Source organism: Mirounga angustirostris, unplaced genomic scaffold (genome assembly GCF_029215605.1).
Source record: "Mirounga angustirostris isolate CCGP_5_RB_7025 unplaced genomic scaffold, mMirAng1.0.hap1 SCAF_10, whole genome shotgun sequence".
NCBI lineage: Eukaryota > Metazoa > Chordata > Mammalia > Carnivora > Phocidae > Mirounga > Mirounga angustirostris.
The window spans coordinates 40,458,386-40,477,430 of NW_026991718.1; the positions used below are offsets into that span (position 1 = coordinate 40,458,386).

The 19,045-nt window shown below is 39.3% G+C and overlaps 1 pseudogene; it reads right to left on the reverse strand.

Annotated features, from left to right (window-relative positions):
• The window catches only part of LOC123850755 (cytokine receptor-like factor 3), a 64,372-nt pseudogene extending 57,532 nt beyond the window's left edge, over positions 1 to 6,840 (reverse strand).
• Positions 6,841 to 19,045: the final 12,205 nt, after the last annotated feature.

Sequence of the window (19,045 nt, forward strand, 5' to 3'; positions counted from 1 at the left end):
GGGGTTTGAGGGATGGAAATGGGATGAGTGGAAACAGAATTTAATTTAATAACTGGTTGGAATATGAGTTTCAGTACCTTACTGACAAAGCATGATTTTTTTGTGTGAAAATATTGATCCTTTCTCTCAAAGTGATTAAGGTGATTCTGGGGACATTGACAGTACACACACACACTCAGCCTGTGAAATAGAGAGTATGGCTGAGCCAGGTGGGAAAGTGTGAAGGAGTCTGGTACACACTCATGTCATCAGTGATAGTGAGCGCTGTCACTTCCTCAGCTCTCACAATAGCGATCCGTTAATTGCTGTACTTCATTATTTTTTTCAGTGGTTAGGAAAGAGCTGGGGAATCTTTGGGGAAACCTTGCTGTGTTTTGAATGCACTCTTAGTTTCATCTCTAGTATTTTTGTCAGTGTTCTGATGTGATACCAGTTCTTACTGAGATATTATTTTTGAGAATTCTCTAACATGGACTTTAAAGGTAAACCAGACTCATTGTTTTTTGTCACCTCAGGCTTGTCATCCTTTACAGCAAAATCATTTCCCTGTTTGTGATGTGAATTATTCACTAATATAACTACACTACATGCTGATATTGGATAACAGGATTGAAATAACCCAAGACAAAATGAGGAGTGGTAAGAACCTGTGGGGAGAAGGAAGATCTGCTTGCACTGCATTTAAGGACATTTTCACAAAAGTTGGACAATGCATTGGTTCACTTATTCCACAGGGGGGAAAATCTCCACATCTATTATTCTTCCTCCTCACACTCATAACTGTACACATGTATTCAGGCCATAATGAGAAGAAATAAATCAAATTATATGCTTATCAACTCAAGACAGTTTGGCTCCAACAGAGTTTTGAAAAAAGTGGCTCTTTTTTATGGAGCAAGTTTTTACTCTATCAGCCTTTGAAAAAATGGGTAATGCCAGAGTCTCATTAGAATTATCACAGCTTGGGGCGCCTGGGTGGCTCAGTTGGTTAAGCGTCTGCCTTCGGCTCAGGTCATGATCCCAGAGTCCTGGGATCAAGCCCCGCATCGGGCTCCCTGCTCGGCGGGAAGCCTGCTTCTCCCTCTCGCACTCCCCCTGCTTGTGTTCCCTCTCTCGCTGTGTCTCTCTCTGTCAAATAAATAAATAAAATCTTAAAAAAAAAAAAAAAGAATTATCACAGCTTATTTTGTTGTTTTATTGGCTTTGTTTCTTCAAAGTAGGCTTTCCTGATCTAATTCACCTTGATGATTATAATGTATTCTCCCAGTATTCTTCTCTTCCGTGTACTTCGTTTGTACAGCCTGTCTGGGGAAAGCAGGTGTTGGTGGTGGTGGTGGTTTAAGAAAACTCAGGAACATTACTGTGTACTTCCAGCAAAGTCTATATTCTTTCCTAGCTGGAAACTCACTAAGTATGCCTGGCACTCTCAACTTGTTTAGAAAACATACTGGGGATTCTCAAAATGCAGAATTCATGGTTATAGCTATGAGGTGAACACAAGAAAAAGTCAGATGCTACCTGAGGGCTAGAGTGTAACAGCTGTGCAGGGGCAGGGGACCCAAGATTCCAGGATCAGGTCCATGCCTTTTTGGGCACCTGCAACCTTGCTGTGAGCCATACCCTAGTAACAATAAGGTACTCAAAAGGAACGGCACGGTTGGAGCTTGGGATGTAGAATGTTGGGGGCCAGATGGAGATTCTGCTAGTGAGTAAATGAGATACCAAACTGGTAGAAGTTTTCAAGTATGTGATTTTCTTTTAATCTGGCAGAATAATCCTCCTTATAAATTGTTACTCAGTCTTCTGACATAATTCAGACAGCTCTCAACCGGCTCTATTTACCTTCTTTCAAAGGTACAACAAATGATACTCTCACAAGGGTCCTATGGGTTTCACTTCACCATGCTCAACTTTTTTCATTTCTCTTATCTTAAGGCTATGTTAAGATGGAATCACTGATTTCACATGAAATGACAAAAACGCACTATGAAAAATCGGCACTGGTGTTTTGCTAAAGGGAATCCTTTACTACTCTGAAACGCAGTGCACATGTGTGTTGTCACTATGAGAGAAGCCGGAATGTTAATAGTGAACATTTTCCTGGACAGTATAATCTGGAAGCTCCAGTAGTCCACCCAACTGAGTAGAGCTAGGGCATATTTTTATTATTCTGCAGGAGCTGTACAATGCATCTGTTCATGGAGTATCTAAGCAAGCACCCTTCACTCCCCCAATATTTCAACTGAGACCATTTTATTTCCCTGATAATTCCTTGCCTTGAGACAATCAGGTGTGATATGTATCCTCATCATGATTTTATGAAGCAGTAAATGCCACCACCCCCATCTACCAGGAGGCAGCATCCACTGAAGGGTGAGACTTCGAACCACACTGTTTTTTTTAAACACCATAGCAAATATATCGCTGGTACGTTCGGCTCCTGTTGCAGATTCTGTTATGTCTAAAGTCCTAAAATGTGAAACTTTCTGTTGTTTACTGCACTACCAGAGAGACAGTGCAGGCACACCAAAGGGCATCGTCCTCATTTTTAAATGCTTTTTGGTTGGAAAGCTTTTCCTTCACCAGAGGCTTTGCTCGGGAACAGCTAAGACCCTCTGAGGCTGTGAAGGAAAGCCCTGCCAGAAGACGGGGAGTGGAAATGAGGCAGGGAGGGACTTGTTCAAGCCTCAGCATGACTCACAGGATCAAGAGGGCTAAGATAGGAGGCAGAGAACAGAATAAAAACTAAAGTTTTGGGCAAATTAGACAAACTTGTTCAGTTGACTATTTTACGGAATTTTGGCTGAGCAAGGCTGTGTATAATCATTGTTATTAGTACATTTGATAATCAGAGTCATCTTTAGCCTACTGATAAATGTAATGTGGTCTATGCCTACCTGGGAATGAAGCCTAGCGTTTAACAAAAATGTTAGACTATTTGGAGGTTTCAATAGAAAAAAGGTTTTTGTTTTCTTCTGTCTAGTAGCAATGCTATCAGCCCAAATTAAGCGCTACGAAGCTACCAGTTAGAAAATTAAGGCTCACTGCTGCACACTGGATGATTCTTTTTAGTGGGTAAGAGCTTGGGATTTGGATTCATAATACCTCGATTCAAATCCTGCCTTTTCTACTTCCTAGCTGTGTGAATTTGGGTAAGTTACTTAACCTCTCTATTTTGTTTCCCTATGTAAAAATTGAAAATAACAATAGTACCCGAGTTACACTGTTTTGTTTTTTTAGAATTAAATGATATAAGGCAGATAAAACACTCAGCACACCACCAGATGCTTAGTAAATGATTTGTAAATGTTATTAATGTTATTAACAATTAAGTAATATTAGGCAAATTAGTTTAGAAGTCAATCAACTTAAGAGTGGATTCTAGAAAGCATCCTAATTACACAGATACTAAAGTAGGCGACTGCCAAAGCTCTTTGTCTGTTAAGGCACCGTCTACGAGGCAACTGTGCCTTGACAACAGAACTACGTAAACCTCATAAGCAATAAGACTTGGTTCTCTCCCACGTACACAGTTCTGTTGTTGTTTTTCTAAAACCGTGCTCTTTTTTCCCCCAAGTTTTTATTTAAATTCCAGTTAGTTAATATAGAGTGTACTATTAATTTCAGGTGTAGAATTTAGTGATTCATTGCTTACATACAATACCTAGTGCTCATCACAAGTGCCCTCCAAGTGCCCACCTTGCCCATCACCCATTTAACCCATCCCCCCCATCTGCCAACCCTGTAGTAATCCTCAGTTTGTTCTTTATAGTTATCTGTTTCCTGGTTTGCTTCTCCACACCCCCCCAGGTTCATCTGTTTTGTTTCTTAACTTCCATATATGAGTGAAATCATATGGTATTTGTCTTTCTCTGACTGACTTATTTTACTTAGCATAATACCCTCTGGTTCCATCCATGTCATTGCAAATGGCAAGATTTCATTCTTTTTGATGGCTGAGTAATATTCCATGGTGTGTGTGTGTGTGTGTGTGTGTGTGTGTGTGTGTATACACCACATCTTCTTTATTCATTCACCAGTCAATGGAAATTGGGGCTCTTTCCATAATTTGTCTTTTGTTGATAATGCTGCTATAAACATCAAAGTGCATGTGCCCCTTTGAATCTGTGTTTTTGTAGCCTTTGGATAAATGCCTAGTAGTGCAATTGTTGGGTCGTAGGGTAGCTCTATTTTTAACATTTTGAGGAACCTCCATGCTATTCTCCAGAGTGGCTGCACCGGCTTGTATTCTCACCAACAGTGTAGGAGGGTTCCCCTTTCTCTGCATCCTCACCAATACTTGTTGTTTCCTGTGTTGTTAATTTTAGCCATTCTCACAGGTGTGGAGTGATATTTCATTGCAGTTTTGATTGGTATTTCCCTGATGATGAGTGATGTTGAGTATCTTTTCAGATGTCTCAAAACAGTGCTCTTTTTAATTTATTAAACTCTAAATTTCTTGAGAACAACATCTTACACCCCCAATGCTCAGAATTCAGTGTGTCATTAAAAAATGTTCCCGAAGCACTGACTAGGAGTTGCCATAACTTTACACTAGGGTCTTTGGTCGTTATATCTAGTCAATAATCACATGAGTAATGTTTTAAAGCAGCAGGGTTTCTATTGTTTTTGGATGGCTATAAAAGTGAAGATCTTTGCTTTGGGAAGGCACTTTCATAAATGTGTCATTTTGAGAGAGCTGGCACTCACACGGGGTTGAAGTTGCAGGTGGTGCCCATCATCCATCTCTTTACCATCAGGATCCTACACGTTTCTCCTTTTTTGGCCTCTTACTTTACTTTGCTTTATAGTTTATTATTTCCAGACGCCAGGTCTTATCAGCTTGGAATTGGAAGCACATTAATTATTCTTTTTAAATTTTCCAGTGCCGGATCCTCAGCACAGTGAGTATCATCATGGCTCCACATGGCTTTTGGATAAATACATGATCAAACAGAGAGGTCTGCATGAGCTTTCTAATTCATAATGTAGACATTTAAAAATCATGGAACCTCATCAACCTACGCCACATCAAGAACTTCTGTTGTCAAGCCTGTCCTAATTTCTCCTTAGGTGGTCTTGTCCAGCTTTCCATAGCTTTATCTACTGATGCACACAGGCACAGAAAGATTTTCTCCATTTTCTGAATTAAAAACAGGGCAGGATACATGCTGTTTACTTGTGTTCTACAATTTAGTAGAGAAGATGTACTTAATCTTCTTTCGATAGTTCTGCTGTTTGGTGCAAGCTGGGCAGGACACTACAGATTGGGAGTTGTATAACTTATCTCTGACATGGTAACTCATTGCACACTTCTTGTTCTATTTCTTGGATTCTTTGTCTAGTTCAGAGCTGGGGAATTCCACCCTAAATCCCATTTGACTAGAACCCGGGCTATAACCTGAGAACTGTCTCCGGAGGCTCAGTCTCTCTCTAACGGGTTCTCTCTACTCCTGGAGCCCTGGTGTGAATAGACCACTCTACGAAGTTACACTGCTGGTCTCCACTTATCTGTATGGATCCTCATGGGCCAAAACTTCTTGCCTTTCTTTGCCTTTATCTGCTTGCCAGTTTCACAGCTCAAATATCAACAATCATCCAAATCAGCATCTCTCAAACATCAGTCCATAAAATGCAAGTTCTGGGAGATGCTAATAGATGTCCTTTCATTATTATATTTGAAAAATACTTTTTCTCCCTCTTGAAGAAACATATTGTGTGGTAGCACATTATAGGCTCTGAGATGGCTTCCTCAGAGAAAAAATGTACCTGCTTAATTTGAATCTGGAACATTTGTAAAATTGCAACTCTTAATATTAAGTCTTATGAAACAGTGTTTTATCGAACACCAGTTTGCAAAATGCTGGCCTCGTCCTAGGTCACTGGGAATTCATTTACCTCTAAGGGATGACTCTTTGATCCTCAGATTAACCCTCCATGGGTTCCTTTCCTCTCAACCACTTCCCATTAGTAGGTTCCTGAAAAACCATCACCTGTTACACAGACATGGATCATAATCAATGGTTTTGGCCTATTAGGGACATCATCTTTTCTAGCTTCAACTGTTCTTCTCCCCAGAAGTTTTGTTTTGTTTTGCTTTTGCTTCTTGGAGGAAGAGGGAAATTCTTTTTCCTTCACAGTATTATTTCAGCTATTCAGCTTTCTAGGGGCATTTTGTATCTGTTACAAGACACTTGTTCAACTTTTGGCTTTAGAAATATTTTCAACATGGCAACTAAAATCACACCCTGCAAATTACAGCTTAACTATCATCTCTTCATGTCAGATCACAAGTACAAGGCAGGCCCTTGAGCTAAACTTCTGTTACATGACATGTCAGCAAGGCAACTTGTCAATCATGTACTCCCAATAATGACATTTTACTATCTAACAACTCCAAGTAAATCCATCACAGATGCTCATTTATACTTCAACCACAACCGTATTGTGGCACCTCGCAATGACATTTACCCCATAACTTGTTATAGGCAAATATCTTGTTGAACTATTGGTTTTAAAGGTTGTGTGATAGCTCCTTTCCAGCAAGTGACCTTTTAGGGCAGCAAGGTCACTGATAGCTGGCTTGCTCCTCTGTGCTTTGTTCTAGTTTATTGCTAGGTTCTTTCTCATTACTGACATTATTTCTACCGTCTCTCCCAGTTTACCTCTTATTTTATCAATTTTTCTTCTGTCTTACCTAACAAGAGCCTCTGTGACATTTCTTTCCACTTGGAAGACGAGAAGGTTCAGATACAGAGAGTACATCTCACTGAGATCAAACGGTAGGAGAGAAGCAGAAGGACGGACAAGTAGACTCTGGGATTCTGGACCAGAGTCCATCTTACCCTGTTACCACTGTGTTTTTGGAATGGTCCCTAACTGAACAAAGAGTTTAAAGATATTGAAGAATGAACCATCAGAATGTATTCCTACACATCCATCTTAGACTTTTATAAGCACTCTAATGGATAATAATCCAAGAAGAAATTGCTCTCATATTCCACAACAGTAAACTGGAACACACACACACACACACACACACACACGTGTGTGTGTGTGTCTATATATATATACATATATATATATATATATACGTTTTATCAGACTTCCATTCCCACTAGTGTACCTGACATGTAGCTAGTGATAAATGTGTTAACTGAGTGAATGGATGACTGCTGTACCTCATTGACTGAAAGCCTCATGGTCCCAAACTTCAGAACCCTCTACTTCAATCTGTGCAGCATCTCTATTTTCCTCTAAAACACATCTCCCTCTGAGAGAGGTGAAGAGGGCAGTGGTTTATAGCAGATGCTGACTATACAGAGCTGATTACTTCAAATGAACGGAAGGAAGAGGGATTTCCAGTGACATTTCTGGGTAGCCCACTAAGTGCAAATGGTGTAGCATAGAGTGTAGCCTAGAATGATGCCGGACTTGCAGGGGGAAAGAAATCATTAAAACACAATTCCATAGTTGGAGATACAGACAGTCTGAAGAATCCCAACTCTGAATTTAACTTCTCTCTTTCGTATTTGGGGTAGGGTGAGTCTTTACCATCAGTTATAGATGGGAGAAAGACCTTAGGGGAAAAAAAAGAGGAATAGAGGCAGGAAGGCAATGAAGAATCAGGACCAACTGGGAGGGGGAAAGTAAAAGCAAGCTCACCCCTTCACTTGCTTTCTGTAAGAAGCAAAGGAGAAGAGAAAGAAAGCAAGAAGAGATGAGAGGATGTGGGGGGATCAGTGGGTCAGAATGCAATGTTAAGAATGGGACATAGCACTGGCTTCAGATGACTCAGGGGCAGGCACTGATCTCGGTGACATCACAGTGTTCTGAGACCTTTGGTAAATTACCGGACTTGTTAGAATCTGCCTCTCTATAATAAAAGAGTAAAACAACACTTACTTCTGGAATATGAGGAATGGATTTGTACATAATAACAAGTGATAGTTATAAGTAAACATTGTTGTGTAGTTGTAGTACCAGCTAACACTTACTGGGCACTTATTTTGTGCAAGGCCAAGTGCTTTACATGGAGACTTTCATGTAATCCTCTCATGAGAAGGTCCTGTAATTATCCTCATTTACAGACAAATAAACTGAAGTCTGGACAAGTTAAATATGCTACCCAGACCACACAGGTGTTAAGTAATACAACTGGAACTTAAGTCCACTCTGCCTGCATCCAAAGTCAATGTTCTTAACCATGAGGCCATATTGTATTGCTTTTTCATTAAAGAATCCACAAGGATAAGTTAAAGAACAAGGGAATTTGACCTTAAAAAACAAAACAAAACAAAGACAAGTAAAATTTGACAAGAGAAAGACTTTTGCAACATCAGGAGATCATGCAAAGTGGGCCAACACTCATTGTACTACTTCTCATGGTAAAGGGGGAAAAATCACACATCCCTACAGAGGAATGGAAACAGACCAAAGTGATCCTCAAAAAGAATGGCATTCCTTTGGAGCTCAAATTCAACTATTTTTTAAAAGTACAGATTGGGCATTTTCTTCCGCAACATATCCGGGTTAGTACATATATATGAATAGATACAGTCCCTGGCATAAACGTAAACACAAAAGATCGCCCAGGGTTGCTCAGAGTCTTATGTAAATAACTATGCATTACAAAGTGATTTCAGTGGCCATGGGCCTACCAGATTGCAATTCCAGAACAGTGGGATGGCACGAGTTCTTTTTGGGACTGTATACCTGACTGAGTAAAGAGGCTTCCAAAGAAAGTTTAAAATAATTCCAATATATATCTTTTAGAAATTATTATTTTCTTGGAAACCAAGGCAGCATTGCAGATACTTCATAAAGTTCTTGAGGGGATGGGATGAGATAATGTATGTAAAGTGATTATTCTGGCACTTTCTTCCTAGCTCTTCTTAAGTAACCATCAGCTGCCTGCCTCAGCATCTTCCCCTTAAAAGGGCAGAAAGATTCACTTTGAAGGAAATGAGATCAACTTTAGAAATTGCAACTCTGAGGTCAGGACAAATGAATTCATTTGGGATGAAACCAAGAAATGTTTGTTGTAATTCAGATTTCTAAGGTCAAGACCTCAAGATCAAACCAGAAATTGGATTTACTTTTGAGAAATACACCAGGCACAGAGGAGCAAAAAGTTTAGAACTGTGTAAAGAAAACTTTGTGACCTATTCTGCCAGGCTCTAATCAGTTTTGGTTAATTTATTATAACAAAAATGACCTCAACAAACTTATATAGTTAATGATGGTTGTAAAGTTAGGCTTCTGTAAGAAGTTTAGATTGGTTCCAATCATTCAGGTGGGTCACAGCTGGAAGAACCTTGCACAAATGCCCATGAGCTTTAAAAAAATGGCTTGATATGTTTACATAGGTTCTGACTAATTTAAACCAGTTCTGGTTTACTCAAAGTTGTTCCCATTCTTTTAAATTAATTTGGACTCATCCAGGTCAAGTTAAACCTATAAAAAGCGAGCCAGATAAAAAGTTTTCTTTGGCTCAAAATGTTTTTGAACTACAGGATGAATTTATTTGTTTTTTGGGTGTTGAGTTTGAGAAGTTCTTTAAAACTTTTTGATCAGTTCTAATTTCTTTTTATTTAGATCAAACTGCTTCTGAGTAAAACCAGTCATAACCAGGTCTTATCCTGTTCAAACCGGATCAGATCCATTTAAAGGAATTTGCTTGGTTTATGCTAAGCAGCCTAATGATCTGTTGAAATAAGTGCTGTTATTAGATCCCCGGTACAATAAAAAAATGAGAATATAGTCAACTGGGCTTTCAGGAATAGATGGGAAAATTAAAAAGATGGATTTAGATGGCCATAAGAATGAACAGACAATAAAACAAAGGCAAATAGTTCAGAAGAAAATAGTTGAGAGAATCTAGCTTCTGCTAAAAACAAAGGTGGCATAGCATGGCAGGCCAGCTTCACAGGAAACAGATACATCAGAGACAAGAGAAGGAAATAAGGGAAGGCAAAGGCTTCAGTAATACTACTCGAGATGAAGGGTATAGAAAAAGTCAACGAAAACTCAACCATTATATTATAAATCTCTCAAGAATACCTACAACACAAAGAAACAGAGTAGCTAAAAACCAGAGCAGGAAAAGTAGAGGGAAAGACAAGCTAAAAGAGGGAGCTCATGGCAAACGTTGAAGATTGAAACTGATTCAGAAACACGGCTAAATCACAACAGAATATCAGGGTTTATAACACAAAAGTCATTTAAAAATCACAGGCTACTGATGCATTCAAAAGGGCTATCAGACAAAAGAGTGCATGCAATTTTAGCATGTGAAATAAGAAAAATCAGGGAAAGTGTGTTTTATCTGTGAAAAAATACTGAGTTAATAGTTCTCACTGTTGTTCAGAAGAATTGCAGGCAGACAGGATTTGGTTCCAATCTCCACTGGGATCCCATTTTCCGGCTGCAAGCTGGACCTATCGAAACACACTATACCTGGCATGGAACACGCACGATTGAAAGAGGGAGAGTTGCTGGGGGTCTTGGTCTGGCATATCCCACTCCCAGTCCATCTCCTCATGCCTGACAATGCTGCCTCCCCTGACCAACATGTATGGTATGCACAACCAAGTCAAGTTCCTAAAGCTGCCAACTTCCCTCTCCTCAAGGCCAGATGGTCACATTCTGTTTTCCACTGGTACAATCATTTGGCCTCTGGCTTTGTTCCCTCCATTGGCTTTTATACAGTCCATAAGAACATTATAGCACGCACAGAAGCCCATAGTAGATTCACCCAACAAGCTTTAAATGATAGCCAGCAAAGCCTGTCTTTACCAAATACAGGCTAAACACTGCAATGTCTCTAGTGAGAAAAACTGCCTCCAAAAACAGGATGGTCTTGGACATTATTACTGCCTCCCAGGGAGGCAGCTGTGCCACTATCCAGGCAGAATGTTGTGTATTCATACCTTACAAGTCTGCGAATGTAACATCTTTATTAAATCACATGATACCAAGAGTGAATGCCCTGAGTGATTTGACCATCAGCCCAGGGGACTTAATAAATCAATGGTTTAGCTCATGGGGCTCTTGCTTAAAAAAAAAAAAAAAAGTTACTTATTTTAGGAATCAGTATCTTCATCTGTGTTTTCTCTTACATGTGCCTTAATTACTGCTGTGGCATCTGTCTCCAATGCAGCCAGATAGCAGCCAAATGAAACACCTTGCTGATTGCTAACAGCACATTGTGGGACAGGTGGGTGTATAAGATTGCAGGAGCCAGCGACGAGAGGTGTGTCTGAGGAGGTCATCAAGAAGATGGGACTGCTGGTTGACCTGCAAGCTGGAACCAGGCAATCAGAGGCTCCTTACCCACTTCCCTGTTCTTGGAATGTATATTGCACCCATCATTCCCACAGCCAGAGCCATTTCAAGGATGATCCTTGAGAGAACAATGTGTTGTTGCAATATGGATGGCTATGTGACTGTACCCTGTTAAGGCCTGTATAGAAACTTTTAAGATTCCTGCAGGTAGATGTGGACATCTACTTGTTTTGTAGCCACCTAAGACAAGCCTCACAGATAAGGTCCCTTGCTTATTAGACCTACCACCTACCAATCTGGGGTGGCCTGCCTCTTTCTTAGATTTCCTCTTGTCCTCCATGTACAGAGCCAGTTTCAAATTTCACCTGGGAAGCTCCAGAGGTTTTGAACCAGCATAGACACTCAAAAAAGCATGTCTTTCTCTGATGTGTGAGTAAGACTGTATTATAATAGTGTCTGGCATACACTAGGTGTTCTCTGCATGCTTACTTAATTTCCTATGTGTGAGTAAAATTATTCTAGCACATAATTTGGCCTATAGCACATGCTTCATGCAGGCTTGTTTCCTTCTTCTATGTGTGGATATGTTCTACTTGAGTAGTATCATTTATAAATTAGATGCTAATGAATGCATGCTTTCTTCTCCCTATGAGTGAGAGAAATGCTATACTAGATTAATGTCTGGCATATACTTGGAGCTCAGTGCTTGGCTTGGCTTAACCTACATGTGAAATGTATGAATGCATTCTTCATTTTATGTAGTGGTAAGATTGTACTAAAAAACTGCCTGGCATACATATGCATTTAATGAATGCATGCTCCATTTTTCCTAATTATGGTTTATGTGTCACTAAAACAGTGCTTGGCAATACCAGGTACTCCTTGCATGCCTGTTCTCTTCTCCTATGAATGAGTAAATTATACCAGAATGGTATCTGACAAATATTAGGCACTTAGTAATACTGGTATCATTCCATTGATTTGTGAGTAATGTTCTGCTAGAAAGGTACCAGGCAAATACTTGGCACTAAATACATATTCATTTTCTTTCCCAATGTGAGAGTGAACATTAACTAGAGTTGTACCTGGTATGTATCAGGCACTCATTGCAGGCATGTTACTTACCCCTATGTGTGAATAAAGTTGTACCAGAACAGACCCTTGAATATTCTGGTGGCTCGGTGCACGACTGCTTCCTTCCCACTGTGTGAGTAATATTGTGAGAATAACACCTGGCACATACAAAGTGCTTGATGCATGCATGTTTGTTCACCCTGTATGTGAGAAATGTACTAGAAGAATGCCTGGCATACTCTAGTTGCTTCATTGTGCTTATTTCCTTCTCATATGTGTGAGTAAGGTTGCATGGCATATATTAAGTTCACAGTGCATGTTTGTTTCCTCCCCACTATGTGTGACTAAAGTTGTACTAGACTAGAATGTGCTAGACTAGAATATAGCAGGAGTTTAACCCATGCATCGTTCCTTTCCCCTATATGTGTGTAAGATTGTACTAGAAGAGCAGGTGACATACCCTAGGCAATCAATGCATTCATGCTTCCTTCCCCCTACATGTGAGCAAATTGGTATCAGAAAAGTAGCTGGCTTGGATGCTCAGTGTATGCTGGTTCCCCTCCCCCTATTAGTGAGTCAGGTTGTCATAGAATTGTTCCTGACATATACTCCGTGCTCAATCCAATCTTGCTTTCTTCCCCTATGGGTAAGTGACATTTTCTAGAATACATACACTAGATACTCTACATACATTCTAGAATACATACACTAGATACTCAGTGCAAGCTCCTTTCTTGTCTTTATGCTTGAGTATGATTGTCCTAGAATAGTACTTGAGATATAATACATAATCTATGCATGCTCAATACTGCCCCATTAGTGTAAGTAATGCAGTAGAAGAGCAATAGGCACATATTAGAAGCTCCATGCATGCATATTTCCTTCCACTCATATGAGAGTCAATTTCAATTACAAAAGTAGAATATATATGTATATATGGAATACACTAAATGTTTAATATATGCTACCTTCCTTCCACATACGTGTGAGTAATGATGCACTAGAATACTGATTGCCTGGTATATACCTGGTGCTTCATGCACGCTTATTTTTTTTTCCATAAATGTGAACAAAGTTGTATTGGAATCACACTTCTTAAACATGAGGTTTCCTCTGTATTTGCTTTCTCTGTTTGAATAAGGTTGTAGTAGATCAGGGCCAGGCATAAACTAAGGGATCAATCAATGGTAATTTTTTCCCCTCATGTGTAAAGTTTTACTTACACAGTACTTGGAATTACTAGCTATTTAGTACATAATTCCTTTTCTCTCCTATGTATTAGTAATGTTGTAGTAGAAGAATGCTAAGCAATACTTTGTGCTCCAGGAATACGTGATTCCTTCCCTTAGGTGTAGGCAAGGACATAGTAAAAATCATCTAGCGTATTCTAGGTATTCCATGCATGCTCCTTTTCTTACCCTGCCTGAGAGTAATGTTGTACTAGCATAATATGTGCATATACCAGGCACTTAATGAATACTTGCTGCCTTTACTCATGTGTGAGTAACGTTTTTACTAGAATATTACCTGGTATACACAAGGTACTTCATGCATGTTTATTTCATTCCACTTATGTTAGAATAACATTTGACTAGAGTAATTCCTGGCACACAATAGTCAACTGATGCATATGTCCTTCCTTTTTCCCAATGTGTGTGTAATGTTGTGCTAAAATGGTGCCTGACATATAATTTGCACTTAATGTAGGCTCATAGTATTTCCCAATGTGAGAGTAATGATGTAGTAGGACAGTGTCCAGCATATAACAGACACTAACTGCATGAATGTTTTCCTCCCCATATGTATGAGTAATGTTGTAATTAAAAAGTACCTTGCATATGCTGCTGGCTCAATGCATGTTTTGTTCTTTCACATGATGTGTGAGCAATACTTTATTGCAATAATATCTGACACATATTAAGTGCTCAATGCCTGTTTATTTGTTTTTCTCTTTCTGTGGGGGATGTAGCAGTAGAATTGTACCTGGCATAAACTAGTTGTTCACTTATACTTGTTTTCTGTCACCTGTGTGTGAATAATGTCATATTAGAGTAGTGTTGTCATATACTGGTTGTTCTACAGCCTTGTTTCCTTTGCTTATGTGTGTGCAATGCTGTATATAATAGGATCTGGCACTTACTAGGTGCTGATTGCACGCTCATTTCATTCAGCTACATATGAGTGAGTTCGTAATTAACAGCACCTTGCATATATTAGGACTCCGTGCACGCTTACTTAATTCCAGTATGTGTGGGCAACGCTAGTCTTGAATAATTCCTGGCCTATACTAGGTAAACTATGCAAGCTTATTTTCTTTCCATATCTATGAATAATATAGTACTAGATATTCCCTGGATGATTTTATGTGATGAACTCATGATTTTATTCCTTCACTCATGTGTGGATAATGTTAGAATAGATCCTGGCATGTATTAGGAACACCGTGAATGCATTTTGTCTTCCTCCTGTATATTACTTACATTGTACTAGAACACTATCTGTCTTCTGCAAGAGGATCAATGCATGATTATATCGCTCCTCCCATATGTGAGTAATGTGGTACCAGAATGTATTTCAGGTACAACCGTACTGTCAAATTGGAAAAGGAAGTAAGTCTATGTGTGTATGTGTAAGTAACATACTAGAATAGTGTCTGTCATATATTCAGCACCTTATGTGGCTTTGTTTCCTTCCACTATGGGTGAGTAATGTTGTACCATAAAAGCTGGCATGTATTAGGCAATTTATGTTTACTTTCTTTTCCCAGTGTGTGAATCACATTGTACTAAAGTGGTGTCAGGCATATACAACACCCTCCACTTATGACTGTTTCTTTCCCCTATGAGCAAGTTTGTACCAGGATACTATACGCTTATCAAAGGTATATATGCATGATTGCTTCTTTTACTCTGTTGTGAGTCATGTTGTATCTGGCATATTTGAGGCACTCTATGAAATCCTGTTTCCTTCCCTGTGTGTGTAGCGTTGTATTAGAATAGTTCTTGACACATTCTTGGCACTCAATGCATTCTTGTGTCCTTCATCCTAAGTAAGAGTAAAGTAGTGCTAGATTACTGGCTGGCATTAACAAGGCACTTAATGCACATTTGCTACTTTCCCTCTCATAGTACGTAATGTTGTATTAATGCTCTAGTGGTTGTACCAGATGTACCAGGCATGCTCACTTCTTTCTCCTTTGAGTAAGACTGTATGAAAATAGCACCTTGCATATACAGGCGACTTGTTTCCTTCCCCGATATGTGAGTACTGTTGTACTAGAATGGTTGTCTGCATTGAGTAGACAATAATGCTTATTTCTTCCACCTATGTGTAACATTGTATTAGACTAGTGCCTGGCACATACGAGATGCTTAGTATTTTTTTTTCCTATTGTATGTGAGTAACGTTTTACTAGAATAAGACTTGGCATATAGTAGGAATTTAATGCATGCTAATTTCTTTCTCCCTATGTGCAAGTTATGTTTTACTAGAACACTGCCTGGCATATATTAGGTGCTTTATGCATTCGTGTTTCCTGCCCCCTATCTATAATTAAGTTTATACTAAAATAGGGCCTTGTATATACTAAGCACTTAACACATTAAGTTTTATGTAATTTTATGTAAGAAATGATGAATTATGATAATGCCTGACATGAACTTATTAGTAAATGCATGCTCCTTTTTTCCCCCTTATGTGAGGATATTTTCCTGGAATAATACCTGACACATACTTGGCATTCTTTCATGCTTTTTTTCTTTCTCCAATATATGAGCTATATTGTGCAATAACAATATCGGGCATTTACTATGTTCTCCTTGTATGCTCATTCTCTTCACCTACATGTGCATAACGGCATACTAGAATCACGTCTGGCACACACTGGTGCTTCATGAATGTAAGTTTTCTTTCTCTCTGTGGAGATAAGATTGTTCTTTTTTTTTTTTTTTAAAGATTTTATTTATTTATTTGACAGAGAGAGACACAGCAAGAGCAGGAACACAAGCAGGGGGAGTGGGAGAGGGAGAAGCAGGCTCCCCGCAGAGCAGGGAGCCCGATGCGGGACTCGATCCCAGGACCCTGGGATCATGACCTGAGCTGAAGGCAGTCGCTTAACCAACTGAGCCACCCAGGCGCCCGAGATAAGATTGTTCTAAAAAGCACCTACCATGTATCGGATGATGAATTCATGCTTGTTTCCTCCCCTCTATGTGTGAATAATATTGTAGTGGAATCATGCTTCACATATTCTAGTTGCTAAATGTAACCTTGTTTTCTTCCTCCTAATTATGTGTAATGTTATACTAGAATAGGGTTTGGCCTATCCTAAGCTCTGAATTTGTGCTCATTCCCTTCCTTATGTGTGAATAACACTGTGATACAACAATGCCATACACCAGGCTATGAATGCACACTCATTGCCTTCCCTTATGTGTACGTTTGTCATAGAATAGTATCTGACATATACTAGGCAATTCATGCAGCTTAAATCTTTCGGCCTATGTGTGAGTAATGTTATGCTAAAATAATCCCTGGTATGTAGTAGATGCTTCATGTAGACTCCCCTTTTCCTCCTTGTATGGGAGTAATGTACTAGAGGAGTCCTTGGTATCTCATAAGCATTCAGTTCATACTTGTTTCTGTCTCTGTATGTTTGTAATATTTTAATATAATAGTAACTGGCATGTATTAGGTGTTCCATGCATGTCATTTATTTTGCCCTGTATGTGAGTAATATATTAGACTAGTGCCTGTCATATACTAGGTGTTCAAGCATGCTAGTTTCTCTCCCTTATTATATTTACATAAGGCCATATTAGATAATACCTGGCATATACTAGGCAATTGAAGCATGCTTGCTTCCTTACTTCTGAGTAATGCTGTAGTAGAACAGTGCCTGGAATATATTAGGAGCTTAATCCATCCTAGTTTGCTTCCCTTACGTATAAATGATGTTAAACAAGAACTGTAATTAGTGCTTCATGCATGCTTGTTACCTTCCTCTATGTATAAGTAATTATTACCAGACTAGAAAGTAGCATACACCACGTGCTCCATGCATACTCATTTTCTTCCCAAAATTCCATGTAATTTTGTATCTAGAATTTATTAGGCATTTAATGCATGCTCATATATTTCCATGTATATGAAAAAATATATTAGAAATTAGTCTGAAACTTGCTTCCTTTCCCTTTAAGTCAGTAATGCTGTATTGGAATAGTGCCTGGCATACACTAGGTTATTCAAGAATGCTAGTTTCCTTCTGCAATGTATTAGCAAGTGTTACTGAACTTGATGATTTATATTGAAACACTGTGTTTGGTAGCATTTGGTGTGTGTGATACTGTAGTTAGTGCTGTGCATGGGAGGCATGGTGTTTAGTGCTGTGTGTTGTATGGATTCCTGGTTTAGTGATGTTTGTGAGATAGTGTGTTATATTATATTTAATATTGGGTATGTAACACACTGTGTTAATAGTGACTGTATGAGACAAGGTGTTTAGTGGTGTGGGATGTATGTAATAGTGTGTTTCTTTTTTTTTTATTTAAAGATTTTATTTATTTATTTGAGAGAGAGAGAATGAGAGAGAACACATGAGAGGGGGGAGGGTCAGAGGGAGAAGCAGGCTCCCTGCCGAGCAGGGAGCCCGATGCGGGACTCGATCCGGAGACTCCAGGATCATGACCTGAGCCGAAGGCAGTCGCTTAACCAACTGAGCCACCCAGGCGCCCTAATAGTGTGTTTCATACTGCATTTGAGTCATTGTGTTTTTGTTGTGAGTAGTTGTGAGTTGTAGTTGTGAGACTCTGTGCCTACTGATGTGTCGTTTTGTATTTAGTGCTATGTGCAAGCTGTTGTGTTAATGATGTGTGTGTGACACAGCAGTAAATAATATTTAGTGTGGGGCACCTGGGTGGCTCAGTTGGTTGAGCGACTGCCTTCGGCTCAGGTCATGATCCTGGAGTCCCAGGATCGAGTCCTGCATCGGGCTCCCTGCTCAGCAGGGAGTCTGCTTCTCCCTCTGACCCTCCCCCTTCTCATGTGCTCTCTCTCAAATAAATAAATAAAATCTTTTAAAAAAAATAATATTTAGTGTGTGTACTAATTTGTTTAGTGCTGAGTTTGAGTCACTGTGTTTAGAAAAATATGTGAGAGACACTGTGTACTTTTATATGATATGTGTGATGCTGGGTTTAGTGATGTGTGTGACGCTGGGTTTAGTGATGTGTGTGAAGCACTGTCATTATTAACATGTGTGAAATGTAGTTTTATTGATAAACATGGTGTAATACTGTAGTTATGAGAATATGTGATACTGTTTTTATCACATACAACAATGTGTAAGGCATTGCTTTAATAATGTGTGAGATGTTAAAATGTTTTTTTTTTTTTTTTTTTTTTTTTTTATTCATGAGAGAGCGAGAGAGAAAGGCAGAGGGAGAAGCAGGCTCCCAAGGAGCAGGGAGCCCGATGCGGGACTCGAGCCCAGGACCCTAGGATCATGACCTGAGCCGAAGGCAGACGCTTAACCATCTGAGCCACCCAGGCGCCTGAGATGTTAAAATGTTTTAAGGGATGTGTTAGGTACTATGTGTATGTGTGTGTGCATGTGAATCTCTGAGTTTAGTGGTGTGTGATGTGTGTAGATTTTGTGAAGACACTGTGTAGGGACAGTGAATTTAGT